At 42.4% G+C, this 17784-nt stretch overlaps 1 non-coding gene across 1 annotated transcript; it reads right to left on the bottom strand.

The window, feature by feature from the left end:
- Positions 1 to 3583: 3583 nt before the first annotated feature.
- Trnat-agu lies at positions 3584 to 3656 on the bottom strand. Its single transcript has one exon. It is a non-coding gene; the product is annotated as a tRNA-Thr (tRNA).
- Between the last annotated feature and the right edge of the window lie 14128 nt (positions 3657 to 17784).

Genomic DNA, 17784 nt, shown 5'->3' on the forward strand with positions numbered 1-17784 from the left:
CGACCCTTCTTTTGGATCGAGGATTTCACTTACATAACTGAGCTATAAACTAATAACTTCATTCGCTCATTTATTCCTTGCACCTTCAATGCAAGTATAAAGTACTGTTTCACCGTTGAACATTTCATGTGTGTTGAAACTGTAAAACTATAAATGACGCTTGAAGTAAACATCATTAGCTCTGATATTTGGTAAAGGTAGGTTTTTTCTGATAGTTCATACTTATTGTTTTATTCTCCACTATCACTCTACTATATTGCCTCGCTTTTCACTTTTTTGAATAAAATGTAACAGTCCTTAGCTTGTGAACCTGGTCTTCCATACTAAGTACGTTAATGTTTTTGTAACTTCTAACATTTCTTTCTCAGAGATGTTTTGCGAAAGCTTTACATTCAAACCTTTCAATTCTGCTTGAAGTATGTCACATATTGAACAGGTATCAGCATGTGGGTATGAAAATAAGTTGAATTTCCTGTTAAATATTTTGCGGTGGGTCTCACATGCAACAAGAAGTTCAGGCTGTATCACTCAAGGCGTTACTTTTATTGATAGTTTTTCTGGAAGGTTAATTCTATTTGACTTTCCTTTGGCATACTGGCTCTTTCTTTCCTTAAGTAGACCTATGTGGTTTATAACGACGGTCTTCTTTTCTTTGGATAGTTTCAGAAGCCAGTTACCAAGTATGCCTCTTTTGGTTTTGGGAGATATTCCAGTATGCTTCATACTCGATGTGTATAGTGTGCAATCTGCACTTTGCTAGTCTGTGCAAAGCAATGAAGGTCTTTTGGCAAAAAGGAATTTCACTCAAGCTATCGTTTCGTTTCATTCTTACGATGTACCTGGAAGAGCAATCTCTGGCGTCGGAATCATCATACCTAGGCCTTCTACAAGTAATTACTGTCACTGAAATTAGCTGGTTAAATAGGGATATTTATCATTCCAGTTACGTAACAAATTAAAGTCGTATTAACCTGTTCTCTTTTGTGGGGTCTAATTTGTTTGAAACACTCAGACAATGAGCATTTGCAGTCACTGCCTACCTCAATAAGACATTGGCCTAAGGTTCCTACAAACACTACCCATTCTGACATAACTTTTCTTTTGTTAGGTGACTGATTAACAGATGGCTTCTCACATTTGTCTTGTGATGAGACAGACATTTTAAAGATTTTAAAAAGACCACACTACTATCACACAACAAACTAAACACTCTTACTATAAGGAAGCAACACAGAGTAAGAAACTCAACTCATCACGTTTGCAGCCCAACTGACCTAACAGGTGTAATGAAAGCAAACCTTGGACTTGTCCCATTCTTTACATGAGAAGACCGACTTAGAATGTCGTTTCTGTTACCACTAAAAGTGAAACCTTTTCATCGCGGGGACAGGTCACATTATTTGAAAGTAATTTCGACTTCGTAGTAACACCGAGGGCTGTCCATCAGAATGTACCATATACTCATTTCTTCATCGAATGGACTTAGCCACTTTTTACCGGGCGGTGATCATTGTATTTTTGTTACTTTCTCCACAACAGGAGTACATACCTAATGGATAAGCTTAATTAGGAGCATTATGAATTAGAGTGCTGGACATATTTTCTGTTGCGTACCGGTGACTGCTTCAGTAGACATTCTTTAAATATACAAAACACAATCCAAATCGTGATGTCGGAGACACATCACAGTTACATTTTACAAGAGAAGTAAGTGACACTTAGAACTCAAACATTTTACATTGTATTTAACTGCAGCTATTACGAATATCAGTTGGAACACAGATTTGGCTGTAATTATTCTATCTATTAATGTTTCCACTCCACAGTAGAATTATATTTACAGCAGCTGCATTCGGTGACAACTAACATAGCATATATTACTTTTTTCGTGTGAATGATTTTGTGGGTAACCTGTTTCACTGCCTCTGAACAGAAAATGAAAACAATTTTCTTCAGTCTATGGAGTCAAACATTAACACTTAGTTGCATATGAACAGCAATTTTAATACCTTTCTGCGTTTACTGTATGCTATATCCACATTACATGTTTGAACTGTTCTAAAGTGAGAGTGTAGAAACGGTATATTATATCCAAAAATATGTAATGATCTTATATTGTAGTGAATACAGTAAAAGAGTCGAACATAGCAAGTTTTACATAACAACTGAGTGTGTGAGTGGATGACATAAAAGTAGAATAGAGAGGAGAAACGGTAACACAGACAGAGGGGGGGAGAGAGCAGAAGTTAGAGAGTAAGAGGAAAGAGATGCTGGAGACGTTTATTGCGGTGAGGAGAGGGAGGGGAGGGGGGCATACAAGAAGAGGGAGAAAGAGGTCACATAGACGTGCTTTAAAATTAGCAACGTGATTCAAATGGCTCTGAGCACTATGAGACTTAACATCTGTGGTCATCAGTCCCCTAGAACTTAGAACTACTTAAACCTAACTAACCTAAGGACATCACACACGTCCATGACCGAGACAGGATTCGAACCTGCGACCATAGCGGTCACACGGTTCCAGACTGAAGCGCCTAGAACCGCACGGCCACACCGGCTGGCTAAAATTAGCAGCAGAGCCCATACAATGAGAAGTGAACAGGTTACAGATACTGCAGGTTGCAACGCAAAATATTGCTTTCGATTTAGAATTATGAGCAACCTTGTACCTATGTTGAAATTTTAATTAGTTTGCATCAGTTTTACTGACAATTACACGCACATAAATCAGAAATCAACAGATCCTGGTTATGAGAGTTCTTAAGTAATGTAACGTACTAATGGAAAGGTTGCTGGGCTGTATTTTAATATATAGTGATACACTGTACGCCAAAGCCTTTTCCGCAGTGGTAACGCCAGTTCCCGGCAGATCACCGAAGTTATGCGCTGTCGGGCTTGGCTGGCACTTGGCTGGGTGAGGGTCCAGTCTGCCGAGTGCTGTTGTCAAGCGGGTTGCACTCAGACCTTGTGAGGCAAATTGAGGAGCTACCTGATGAGAACTAAAGGCTCCAGTTTACAGAACTTGACAACAGCTGGGAGAGCACTGTGCTGCCCATGTGTCCCTCCACATCTCTGTTGCTGCCTCAGGATCACATGGTCCTGAGTTCGATTCTCGTCTGAGTCGAGGGACTTCCCCCACCCAGGACTGGGTGTTTGTGTTGTCCTCATCATATCACGATCCTTCGGGAAGTGTCGAAACTGGAAATGGAAAGATTTGGAACTTTTACGGGTGCTGCTAACCATGATGTTGTGCGCCCCACAAACCAACATCATCATCATCCACATACGCATCCAGTGACGCCAGTAAGCTGAGGATGACACGGTGGTCGGTCAGTACTATTAGGTCTTCCGAGACCTGCTCGGGCGGCGTTTAGTTTAGTTTCGGTATACTGTATATTCAAGATCACAAGTGTGCTGGAGTGTGTGTGAATTCGTTCAGAGTTATGGGGAAAATTGAATTATTATATGTGAATTGAAGGTGGAGGGGGGAGGGAGGGAGGAAGAAAGTAAACGAAACGGAATGGATTACTGTGTCAGCTGCTTAGGGACATTACGCGGAATCAGCGTCGACGACTGAAAATATGTGCTGGATCGGGATTCGAACCCGGGACCTCCAGCTTACTAGGCAGGTGCGTTAACCACTTCGCCATCCAGGACACCGTATTATCGCAGCTGCGCGGACTATATCGGTACGCCCACGGCCGACCCGCATTCCCATCGAGAACCACCCGTACACAGTCACTGTCCATTTCCTCCATACTCACTACTCTGAGATTCCTGCACGATGTCAGACGCACTTGTGCATACACAACGAAGAAGGTCGATCCACTGCCCAACTAGGCGAGTCAGTTATATGGATGCGTGGTGTCTGTCCTTTTGGACACGTCCGAAAGAACAGACACCACTCATTCAGATAACAGGTAACTGAAATGATCATGGGCTGATTATTTAATAGGAGTGGTGAGGTAAGTAAATTGCGGAGATTTGATTATATATATATATATATATATATATATATATATATATATATATATATATATGTTCAGATGTGCTAACAAAACTAACGGGGTTCCAGTTAAAAAAAGGTAGGTTTGTGTTAAAAAACATACTTCCATGCATTTTTTTATGGTTTGTATTAACCAATTACACTAGCCCCTCTCCTCACGTTCGGTCTGTGGAATCGATTTGTCAGTATTTGATGTGGTTTACGAAATATATCCAGCGGTAATATATATATATATATATATATATATATATATATATATATATATATAGGATGAGTGACCTAACATTACCGCTGGATATATTTCGTAAACCACATCAAATACTGACGAACCGATTCCACAGACCGAACGTGAGGAGAGGGGCTAGTGTAATTGGTTAATACAAACCATAAAAAAATGCACGGAAGTATGTTTTTTAACACAAACCTACCTTTTTTTAAGTGGAACCCCGTTAGTTTTGTTAGCACATCTGAACATATAAACAAATACGTAATCAGTACCGTTTGTTGCATTGTAAAATGTTAATTACATCCGGAGATATTGTAACCTAAAGTTGACGCTTGAGTACCACTCCTCCGCTGTTCGATCGTGTGTATCGGAGAGCACCGAATTACGTAGGGATCCAAAGGGAACGGTGATGGACCTTAGGTACAGAAGAGACTGGAACAGCACATTACGTCCACATGACAACACCTTTTTATTGATCTTTTTCACTGACGCACATGTGCATTACCATGGGGGGGGTGAGGTACACATACACACGTGGTTTCCGTTTTCAATTACGGAGTGGAATAGAGTGTGTCCCGACATGTCAGGCCAATAGATGTTCAATGTGGTGGCCATCATTTGCTGCACACAATTGCAATCACTGGCGTAATGAATGCCGTACACGCCGCAGTACATCTGGCGCAATGTCGCCGCAGGCTGCCACATTACGTTGTTTCATATCCTCTGGGGTTGCAGGCATATCATGGTACACTTTCTCCTTTAACGTACCCCACAGAAAGAAGTCCAGAGGTGTAAGATCAGGAGAACGGGCTGGCCAATTTATGCGTCCTCCATGTCCTATGAAACGTCCGTCGAACATCCTGTCAAGGATCAGCCCAGTGTTAATTGCGGAATTTGCAGGTGCACCATCATGCTGATACCACATACATCGACGCGATTCCAGTGGGACATTTTCGAGCAACGTTGGCAGATCATTCTGTAGAAACGCGATGTATGTTGCACCTGTTGGGGCCCTGCAATGAAGTGAGGACCAATGAGGTGGTCGCCAACGATTCCGCACCATACATTTACAGTCCACGGTCGCTGTCGTTCTACCTGTCTGAGCCAGCGAGGATTGTCCACGGACCAGTAATGCATGTTCCGTAGATTTACTGCCCGTGGTTTGTGAAGCCCGCTTCATCGGTAAGCAGCTAGAACTGCAACGCGTTCTCTGTTAATGCCCATTAACAGAATTGCACTCGATGATTAAAGTCATCACCATGTAATTGCTGATGTAGCGACACATGAAACGGGTGAAAGCGGTGACGATGCAGTATGCGCATGACTCTACTTTGACTCAGTCCACCGGCTCCCGCAATGTCCCGTGTACTCATGTGTCGGTTCATGGCAACAGCAGCAAACACACTAACTGCACCCGCTTCTCCTGTGACGGGCCTGTTACGGACCCGTTTGCGTGCTACGACCATACCTGTTGCATACAGTTGGCGGTAGTTGTTTAGCAATGTGCGGCACGTTCGATGCTCTCTGTCCGAGTACCGTTCTGCATACACCCTGAGGGCTTCAGCTGCATTTCGTCGACACTCGCCATAGATGAGTATCATCTCCGCCCTTTCAGAGTTCGAATACACCATGGTCACAGTTCCTACAACACTACACTATCACAGACGTCTGGTAACACGGTATACTACAGTTAGTCTGCGTGCGGAGACGAATACAGAATAACAATAGCAGCAAGCGCTATATGCGGACACTGCGACAGCTAGACCAAACCACAACAGTGCACTACAGCCACACTCGTAAACACGGTCGTCATCGTAAACATGTCCCTGCAGATGCTGCTCGCCGACCGTGGCCCGTGTTTGTTACAACACGCAACTGAACGTCGGAGGTTGCAAGCGTCAACTTTAGGTTACAATATCTCCGGATGTAATTAACATTTTACAATGCAACAAACGGCACTGATTACGTATTTGTTTATATGTTCAGATGTGCTAACAAAACTAACGTGGTTCCATTAAAAAAACGTAGGTTTGTGTTAAAAAACATACTTCCGTGCATTTTTGTATGGTTTGTATTAAACAATTACACTAGCCCCTCTCCTCACGTTCGGTCTGTGGAATCAGTTCGTCAGTATTTGATGTGGTTCACGAAATATATCCAGCGGTAACGTTAGGCGACTCATATATATAGGGTGTTACAAAAAGGTACGGCCAAACTTTCAGGAAACATTCCTCACACACAAATAAAGAAAAGATTTTATGTGGACATGTGTCCGGAAACGCTTAATTTCAATGTTAGAGCTCGTTTTAGTTTCGTCAGTATGTACTGTACTACCTCGATTCACCGCCAGTTGGCCTAATTGAAGGAAGGTAATGTTGGCTTCGGTGCTTGTATTGACATGCGACTCATTGCTCTACAGTACTAGCATCAAGCACACCAGTACGTAGCATCAACAGGTTAGTGTTCATCACGAACGTGGTTTTGCAGTCAGTGCAATGTTTACAAATGCGGAGTTGGCAGATGCCCATTTGATGTGTGGATTAGCACGGGGCAATAGCCGTGGTGCTGTACGTTTGTATCGAGACAGATTTCCAGAACGAAGGTGTCCCGACAGGAAGACGTTCGAAGCAATTGATCGGCGTCTTAGGGAGCACGGAACATTCCAGCCTATGACTCGCGACTGGGGAAGAACTAGAACGACGAGGACACCTGCAGTGGACGAGGCAATTCTTCCTGCAGTTGACGATAACCGTAATGTCAGCGTCAGAGAAGTTGCTGCTATACAAAGTAACGTTGACCACGTCACTGTATGGAGAGTGCTACGGGAGAACCAGTTGTTTCCCTACCATGTACAGCGTGTGCAGGCACTATCAGCAGCTGATTGGCCTCCACGGGTACACTTCTGCGAATGATTCATCCAACAATGTGTCAATCCTCATTTCAGTGCAAATGTTCTCTTTACGGATGAGGCTTCATTCCCACATGATCAAATTGTAAATTTTCACAATCAACATGTGTGGGCTGACGAGAATTCGCACGCAATTGTGCAATCACGTCATCAACACAGATTTTCTGTGAACGTTTGGACAGGCATTGTTGGTGATGTCTTTATTGGGCCCCATGTTCTTCCACCTACGCTCAATGGAGCACATTATCATGATTTCATACGGGATACTCTACCTGTGCTGCTAGAACATGTGCCTTTACAAGTACGACACAACATGTGGTTCATGCACGATGGAGCTCCTGCACATGTCAGTCGAAATGTTCGTATGCTTCTCAACAACAGATTCGGTGACCGATGAATTGGTAGAGGCGGACCAATTCCATGGCCTCCACGCTCTCCTGACCTCAACGCTCTTGACTTTCATTTATGGGGCCATTTGAAAGCTCTTGTCTACGCAACCCCGGTACTACATGTAGAGAGTCTTAGTGCTCGTATTGTGGACGGCTGTGATACAATACACCATTCTCCAGGGCTGCATCAGCGCATCAGGGATTCCATGCGAGGGAGGGTGGATGCATGTATCCTCGCTAACGGAGGACATTTTGAACATTTCCTGTAAGAAAGTGTTTGATGTGTTTCCATTCCATATTAATGTGATTTGAAGAGAAGTAATAAAATGAGCTCTAACATGGAAAATAAGCGTTTCCGGACACATGTCCACATAACATATTTTGTCTCTTTGTGTGTGAGGAATGTTTCCTGATAGTTTGGCCTTGCTTTTTGTAACACCCTGTATACATATATATATATATATATATATATATATATATATATATATATATATATATATATATATATATATATATATATGTGTGTGTGTGTGTGTGTGTGTGTGTGTGTCTGTGGATAGAGAGAGAGAAATAATGAATGAAAAATTATAAATTGGCAAAGTCATGCTGCTGAATAAATTGACAATTGTATCACAACTTTATTACTTTTTACTGTTTTCCCAATACCGTGGTATAACTGTGGTTCTTCGAACTGTCTATTAAAGTAACTATGAGGTGACTTGTTACAGATAATTGTGTTTTTTATATTACATATATTATTACTGAGACGACATTCTCTCAGAATGGAACTAAAATGTGGGTGTCAAGCAATTCATACAAGCAAGGAACAAGAGCTTCCGAAAGCTGGTGCTTCAGAAGAACCCTAAGGTTAATTAGGTAGATCGCTTAATTAATGAGAAGGTATTAACGAAGGATAAAAGAAATTTATGACACAATTGTGCTTCAAAAGGCATCGATTGGTGAATCATATCCAGACACGTCAAATTCTAAGTCACTGACCTGACTGAGCAGCAGAAACATTTATATATTGAGTTCATGTATAAATAGTAGCACAAACTTTTGCAGAAAGACTGGAAAATACACATTAAGCTCCGACGTAAGTACAACAAAAGATTTATAGAAACCGTTCTTCAGTTTATATTTTCCACTCAATGAATTTTTGTAACTTAATAGAAGCCTGAGAATTCGTTTAGTCCTTTAAAGTTTTACGTTTAATATTAGCAAGAAAATATTTTATCAGAAGAGGCCAATTAAGGTAATCTGAGTTTCTTCCTCTTTTGTTTCTCTTAAATTTTCTGTTATCTAAACAAAAAAAGGAAGGCAGGTATTCACCTATTATACACAAGCAAAACAATTAATATTATTAAGACGCAATACCTTAAATTTGAAAGTAGAAAAAGATGGAGAGCTAAATGAAGAGGAACTCATACCGACAAAATATAATCTTCAGCGATTACCACACTACAAGTCTAGAGGCTCAGAGTTCAGTTCTCGTTCGCGCCACGATTTTTATCCCTTATTTCGCCTTCAGCAGTTACTTATATACGTGAAAATAACGCTGTGATTCGAGATACACATTAAACTGTAGGTCATGCTATAGCTGTTAAAGTACTGTAGTTAAAAAGTCGAAAGAAGACGTTAGCATGCCACCTTCAAAACAACTAAGACTACTAAACTACAGCTCTTTCATGCCACGTTATTGTTTCTGATATGCTATGCAGAACGAAGAACGGTATGATGCATACCTATATTACCTTATCCTGTGTTAAGCCTCTCCGTTTGAGGGTATTTGTTGCAACCTGCATCCACTTGAAGATGCTTACTGTGGTGAAGCCTTGTATTCCCCCTACATCTCTTTGTCAACCACACTTCCTCCCATAATCAAATTGATGCTTCTTTAATTTGTCCGGATATGCCTCATCAATCGATGCCTTTTTTATCCGTTCTGTTTAGTACATTCTCATTAATTATGCGATCTACCCATCTAACCTTCAGTATTCTTCTAAAGCAACCGTCTACTGTACGGGGTCTTATTCTGTCAAACGCTTCTTGCAGTATCATAATTGTCTCCCATCTCATCTACATATATTGCTTCTTATTTTTATGCAAGATTGCCTCCACTTTCTTTTCGCTTGTAAAGACCCTACAGTTTCTATATATTCTTTCCACCTTTCAGATTTACGTTCTGTACTTAGACCTTGTTGGCCATCAGAAATCTTAACATTCATACAGGGTGCATACCGTTTTCACAAATGTTACTTTAATATTCCTCTGGGCGGCATCTATTTTTCCCATACTCGTACATGCTTAAAAAGCTTTACATTTCACATGCAGCCATTCCTGCGTCACCATTTGGAAATTTCTGCCAGTCTCATCTTTTAGACGTTCGTATTCTCTTTTATCCGTTTCAGTTGCTGCATTTTTATATTTTGTCCTTTCGTCAACTAAACATATCATATTCCAACCAAGCATTTCTACTGGGTCCTGTCTTTTTTTAACTTTATTGTTCACTACCTTCAATGTTTCATCTCTCAAATGTAATCATTCATCTAATGTACCGATCTCCCTCATTCAGTCTGCCGCTGCCCGATTCTGAGTTCCAAATCATCAACAACTTTGGTTCCCTTTACTTATCCAGGTCCAATCTCCTTAATTTGCTACCTTTCTGCAATTTCTTCAGTTTTAATCTGTATTTCATAACGAATAAAAGATGGGCAGCTTCCAAATCTTCCCTTGTAAATGCTTTATGGTTTAAAATCTTTACCGATACCTAATCTTTCTGAAACCTACCAGTGTCTCTAGGTCTTTTAAACGCATACAACTTTCTGTCATGCTTCTTAAACGAAGTGTTAGCTGTGATTCAAGTGTACTCTGTGTAAAGTTCTACCACGCAGCTTTCTCATTCATTCCTTTCTTCCAATCCACGTCCTTTTTCTACTTTTTCTTCTTTCCCTTTTCTCTCTAACGAATTCCAATCCTCAATCACAACCAAATTTCCGTCTTCTTTAACTACTTGAAATATTTCGTTGATACAATCATACATTCCTTAAAACTCTTCCTCATATGCAGAGCTAATAGGAGTATAAGTTTGTACTACGGGGGTGGATGTTGTCTTCGTGTCTAACCTGGCGACGATAACGGGTTCACTATGCTGTTTATAGTAGACATAAGAAGGTGGCTTGAACATATTGATTGTTTTACGAGCGAGCAGTAAATGAAGAAAGGTAATTGAGCAGCGAAATAATAAGTGACGAACCGGTCTTCAAGATCGTGAAAATTCCGAACAAATAAGATTTCCGGCAGTTTCAAACAGTGCAGTTTGATAGTTGCTGCAGACCGAGTAATCATGTCGACGGTGTTTTAGGGGTTGACAATAGCGAGAGGTATCGTAGAGAATGAGGATAAAAGCTTTTTGTTAATTATCGAAATAAGGATGTATTGTAGTCCCGCTGATTACTATAAACGTAAGAACAATGTTTGCCATAGCTCTGACAAAACGATCTAGATACTATTTCGACTTCTTAATAGGCATATAACTGCAACTTCACAGTCACGTGATAATGAATTGTGTTGTTGTTGCTGCTGTATTGATCAGTCTGAAGACTGGTTCTATGCGGCTCTGCAAGCTAGTCCACACAACAGTGCCGTATAGCTGCGGGAAGTAAAGGAATTGTAGTTTCTACATCCCCTCACCCGTGCATTAACCAAATAAATTATATGTTCCAGAAACATATTAAATCTCAACTTTATCTGTGATAATCAATGCAGGCCGAAGCAAAGAATTAACATTTGTACCAAGGCCGGAATTTGAACAGGCGTCTCCTTCTAATTAGGGAGGGAGCTATACTAGGGTAATGCGTGCAGCTGTGTTATGCGTTGTGCTAGCATGGCGCGGTGTTCAGAGCATGTGCCTGGTGATCAGGAGGCCCGGGGTATAATCCCGGCCTTGGTACAAATTTTAATCCATTGCTTCAGTCTGTGATCATTGTCATAAATGTGTTGATGTTGTCTCTCCACGGATCCCCTCCACACGCAAATGCCTGCAAGTACTCTGAAAAACAAGAACTCGTGTGCTTTTAACCAAATTTCGAACAAAATTCTGAAAAGCAGTTCCAACTTCAATAACTAACATCCTCAGCGATGTATTAAGGCATCACTGGTACAGTGAATGTTTAAAGCCAGGTTAAAATATGCGATTGTTAAAACCTCTTCTCGAGGAAGGTGACAAGTTAGACTTAAACGACTATCAATGTACTCGAGAATAGTCTCACACTTAAGTAGGAACAATTTACTTAGCATATCACAGTTTGGTTTCCGGAAAGGTTGCTCAACCGAGAATCGTACTTACAGATTCACAATAAAATTTCGCCAATTGTTATTTTTTGTAATCTTTTTAGCAATATGGTTATGTAGATCATGTCACTCTCTTAGAAAAATCAAGTTTTATGTAACTGATGGCTTTAGACACACCTGGTTTGTATCATGCTTAACAAACGCAATGCAAAACGTCGTTCGCACAATGACTGAAAGCAGAAAATTTTAGTGACTGAGGATAAGTCACAAATGCAGTCCTACAGGATTCAATATTTGGTCCACTTCTGCTTCTTATATACGTGAATGACCTCTCACTTGATATTCTACAAGCAGAATTGGTACTTTTTACAGATGATACTAGTGTTATAATAAGTCCCATTAGAGAGAAAGCACCAAAAGAGATTGTTAATTATATCTTCCAATGAATTATAAAATGGGTATAATCTTTGAAAACAAAAGACAAACGATATTCAGTTCTGTGCAGCAAATAGAGTCATACGAACACCTGATGTAGCACATGAGCAGGAACCTGCAAATAGAGTAGAACGCTTCAATTTTTCGGGTGTACATATTGATGAAATCATGGACTGGAAGCAGCATGTTATTGAGCTTCTCAAACAATTAACTTCAGCTTCATTTGCTCTTCGTATGATTGCTGATCTTGGAAACAAAGGTATTAATCTCCTGGCACATTCTGCATATTTCCACTAAGTAATGTCTTACGGAATAATTGGCTGGGATAGCCCGTCACTTGGGAAGAATGTACTGATTGCACGAAAGCGAGCAGTAAGAATAATATGTGGTGCTCACGCACGAACATCATGTCGGTACCTCTTCAGGTAGCTAGGTATTTTAACAACGCCACCGCAATTCATGTGTACCGTAGTGAAATTGGTCATAAATAATCCATCACAATTTGAGAAGAACTGTAAGGTCCATACCTACAGCACTAGAGGGAAAGATTACCTTTCTTACCCATTATCAAAGCTGTCAGTGGCTCAGAAAGGAGTACAATAAGCAGCAAAAATATCATAGATCGGTTTCTTATCAACACAAATTATATGACATGTAGCAAATGAAATCGTAAATCTAATCTAAAATCATTTCACCTAGACAACTATTTCTATTCCTCGTACGAATTTCTATTTAAAAACTAGTAACCTGTTAAGAAAAAAGGACTAGTTTGTAAGCGTAGTTGCATGATGGAACTGAAAACGAATGTGCTCATTAACGTTAGCACTGACCATGTGCATGTATCCTGTAAGCTGATACGTTCATCACAATTTCGGTCCAAGAGTCATTCAGGTGGTCTATGGAACACTTAAGTAGCTAACTAACTAAATAACTCTAACGTCGAGGTACACAAGCTAGCTCAGTGGGTCAAGATTCATCGTTAGTAGGTGGAGTACAGTGTGGAGTGACCAAGCGCACTAAGGAAGAGGATTCTGCTATGTAAGGTATATCATAACGTGAAGAATTATAATGATACACAATACATTTAGAAAGGAAATATTCGTTTATACTAGACAGATACCAATAATTAAAAACTGGGTTTCACTGCATCAACGAGTCCAGATCTGCGCTCTGCTTTCGGCAGCCCTCTACAGTGAAATAACTGCGGAGCAGTATCCAGTCGACGACAGTTTATTCGTGATTGCCAAGTATCGCGGCTGGTGTGGAACCTGCGCGGCTCGCTGCGACAGCGAGGGCAGGCGTCGTCAGTAGACGATGAAGGAGATGTGCGCGGGGACGGCGCCGGCGTCGGTGAGCGCCGCGACGACCCCCGGCGCCAGCGCGAGGCAGCCGTGCGACTGCAGCGCCGCCGACGGCGTCTGCGGGCGGCGCAGCGACGCCACGGGGCCCCGGTAGGAGGCGCCCAGCGCGCCGCGGCACGCCGTCGCACTGCAGCCAACACAGCCAGGGCTAGCGGCTCTGCACCGACCTCAGCACTTGGTGAGGAAATTCATTTACCACAAGAGTCAGCAGCCTAGCAGCAGATTAGTCACCCTCCTACGACAAACGAAAAACGAGCTTCCACTCATAAGATCTATACTGGCAAACCACATCCACATCGAAATACAAAAGTAACTGAAATTATGCAGTGGAGGGAAGGCCATTGGTCCGAACGTGTTACCAGCACGATTCTACGCGGAGAATGTGTACCATGGGGCTACGGAGGAGCGAAGAGCTCCTGATGATTGGAAAAAAGAGCACAAGTCATTCCCGTTTTCAATTAAGGTACCGACACTTAAGCCGTCGGCACACAGACCGTGCTGTCGAACGTTAACGTTGAGAGTGCCAAGTTCGACGTGCAGCTGAACGCTTAGGAACGATGCGACTTGTGCATACGGCACGTTGGCCCCAAAGTGGTATACACGATCCCAACGCATTCCAGCGGCAGTTGAGGGATGTTTCTAGTTTCGCCGGCCGAAGTGGCCGAGCGGTTCTAGGTGCTACAGTCTGGAACCACGCGACGGCTACGGTCGCAGGTTCGAATCCTGCCTCGGGCATGGATGTGTGTAATGTCCTTAGGTTAGTTAGGTTTAAGTAGTTCTAAGTTCTGGGGGACTGATGACCTCAGAAGTTAAGTCCCATAGTGCTCAGAGCCATTTGAAGCCATCTTTTTTTTCTAGTTTCCTAATTCACACTGCTTACTCAACGCACCCGCGTAAAATTCCCACGTTAGCTCTATTAAAGCGTACATTTCCTCCAGCGTCCACGAAAAGGAAAGTACCATGTCCAGTCAATAAGGACACAGGCTTCCATTACAAACAGTGCGGCGCAAATACTTCTCCGCATAAGAATAATAAATAATGTTTATTATTTCATCATTCCCACATTTTAGTAAAACCCCAAGGTGAGTCTTACTTGATCACTGTTCCTACTCAGTAGCATAATCTTTGCAACATGTGAATTCCGAAGCGTAAAAGAAAAAGGAGCAAAATATCGTTATACAAGTAGCGCAAGCTGTCTAGTAGCTTAAGCCAATCGAACAAAGTTACCCCTCAAAAAAAGGTGAACTTATATTTACATAACATCAAATATTATAGTATATACTTATATTAAACTAATAATAAAGTAACAGAACCTAATAAAAACACGATTGTTAGGAAAACAATTAGGAAGCCCCAAGAAAAAACTCACTACCAGACGGTCGGTGATTCTACTCATTACGCTAAGCCAACTACACACCTGTCTTTTTACCATAGTACGTTAATCCTTGCTGAAAACCTTAACCGTAGATATGTTACTAATTGAAATATAATTATAACAAATTGTACCAAGAACAATGCGTTTTGGGTGGATCTTCAGTGTGTCGCCAGCCGGTGTGGCCGAGCGGCTCTAGGCGCTTCAGTCTGGTACCGCGTGACCGCTACGGTCGCAGGTTCGAATCCTGCCTCGGGCATGGATGTGTGTGATGTCCTTAGGTTAGTTAGGTTTAAGTAGTTCTAAGTTCTAGGGGACTGATGACCACAGATGTTAATTCCCATAGTGCTCAGAGCCATTTGAACCATTCCGTCTGTCGCTGCCTTCAAATATCCTACTCTCATAATACACAAGTTACAATAATTCTTTTGCCACGAATATGATGTTTCTCATTATTTTATTGGAACGAATCACACAGTTAACAACGGGTTTTCCAGTGATTCTCAATTTGCTGGTGCTCAGAAACGGCATATATACATATAAGTTTGAAATGAATGCCAATATGGCGCCTCACAGCTCTGTACTGAAGAGAGACGGCGTGCGTGTGACGTAGGTGGCGTTGTGCCATCTCATTGGTCAACGCACAGACGCACGCTCAGAATATCTGATTACACGTTCGGAAAGACTCCCGAACGTACTATTCCACGCTATGACGTCAGAAACTCGGCACGCTCAACGCTCAACGTTCGGATGCAAGGTCCGTGTGCCGATGGCTTTACAAGTACTGCAAACATGTCTAGCCAACGTTATAAACTAGCGAAAAATTAGTGAGGAATAGGACTTAGCTTCTTCTCGATGGTAACAGACAGAGTATTATCTCAGATGAACAGTGGAATGAATCGCCTTGCTCATTATTGAAAGAATAATTTCAACACTTAAGACACCACGTAAATTCTACAATACGAGCTCAGTGTCGCAGTGTGTTGTGGCTTTTCTACATCTACATCTACATGGATACTCTGCAAATCACATTTAAAGTGCCTGGCAGAAGGTTCATCGAACCACCTTCACAATTCTCTATTATTCCAATCTCATATAGCGCGCGGGAAGAATGAACACTTATATCTTTCCGTACGAGCTCTGATTTCCCTTATTTTATCGTGGTGATCGTTCCGCCCTATGTAAGTCGGTGTCAACAAAATATTTTCGCATTCGGAGGAGAAAGTTTGTGATTGGAATTTTGTGAGAAAATTCCGTCGCAACGAAAAACGCCTTTCTTTTCATGATGTCCATCCCCAACCCTACATCATTTCTGTGGCACTCTCTCCCATATTTCGCAATAATACAAAAAGTGCTGCCTTTCTTTGAACTTTTTCGATGTACTCAGTCAGTCCTATCTGGTGAGGATCCCACAGCGCGCAAAAGTGTTCTAAAAGTGGACGGACAAGCGTAGTGTAGGCAGTAATATAGCTGAGCGCGGTAGCGCAGTGGTTAGCACACTAGACTCGGATTCGGAAGGATAGCGGCTCAAACGCGCGTTCGGTCTTCCTGATTTAGGTTTCCCGTGATTTCCCTAAATCGCTTAAGGCACATGCCGAGATGGTTCCTTCTGGAGGACAATGAGAACTTTCCTTCCCAACCTTCCCTAATCCGAGCTGCTGCTCCGTCTCTAACGACCTCGTTGTCGACGGGACGTTAAACACTAAATCTCCTCCTCCTCCTCAGAGTATTACAGAGACTAAAAGGTATTATACTGAATTTATTTATGTGCAATCGCGTGTCCGATGTGTGCCGTTTTCAACTGATTGTTCGCTCTATAGTGCGTCAATGTGATTTGTACTAAAATCGCTTCTGTCAGCGCCAAAGTTTCGCCACCACATGATACGTGCCGCCTAGCCACCGTATTGGATGCTGCTCGAGAACTGCAGTTTTTGTTTACGCCAGAGCAGCGCACCCTGAAACTGTTCGGCCCTGCGACGGTCGCTACAGGGGCGAACGCCGGCCCAGGGTGGCAGCACGCTGACCACCAGCATGGGGGCCGTGCGTCTCTGCCTACTACGTCACCGATCGCCTGCTTTCCGACAATGTGGCGAGTAGGGGTGTGAAACGCACCGCTGCAGCACAGGGGACATGCAGGGGCCGCTGAGCATGAAGTAGAGCCGCTCGTGGAGGAGTTTGTGTCGCGAAGACCGTGGACGTCCGAAGCTGCACTGTGTCAGCATTCTTGGGCGTCAGTAACACCCGAGGCACCAGAATTCCTTGGCCAAGCTGCCGTCGTCCTGTACTGGGCTGCGGCAAGACACAATAACAAAGAGGACTGGGTACGTGCCGACTGTTCTCTGGTGCCGCAAGGCGTCCGTCCGGCCACACCCAGGTGCTGACACCCACAAGTTGGTACGACGGTACGAAGGTGTAGAAGAAACGTTGATCGACTGAGGAATAGCGCGAAGGAGGTCGGAACGGGTCAAACAATCAATCATTGATGGAAAAAAGAGGCAATGCATATGATAATTCCTATCAGGATAATGTAAATACTAAATAATTAAGAGGGGTGTACAATAGCTAATGAAACACTTTTTTTTCTGAAATCAGGTAGCTCTCATTCAGAATTCCAACACGTCACATAATTCTCACTCTTTTGGCTACAAAATCCTATTTTCCAATATAATCTCCGTTCAATGTGACGGTCTTATGCCATCTTACTGGGAGGACCTGTATGCCACCATGGTACCACTCTACTGGTCGACGTTGGAGAAAACGTGTTGCTGCATCAATAACCTCCCCGTCATCTACG

The sequence above is a fragment of the Schistocerca piceifrons genome, chromosome 8 (genome assembly GCF_021461385.2).
Source record: "Schistocerca piceifrons isolate TAMUIC-IGC-003096 chromosome 8, iqSchPice1.1, whole genome shotgun sequence".
Lineage (NCBI taxonomy): Eukaryota > Metazoa > Arthropoda > Insecta > Orthoptera > Acrididae > Schistocerca > Schistocerca piceifrons.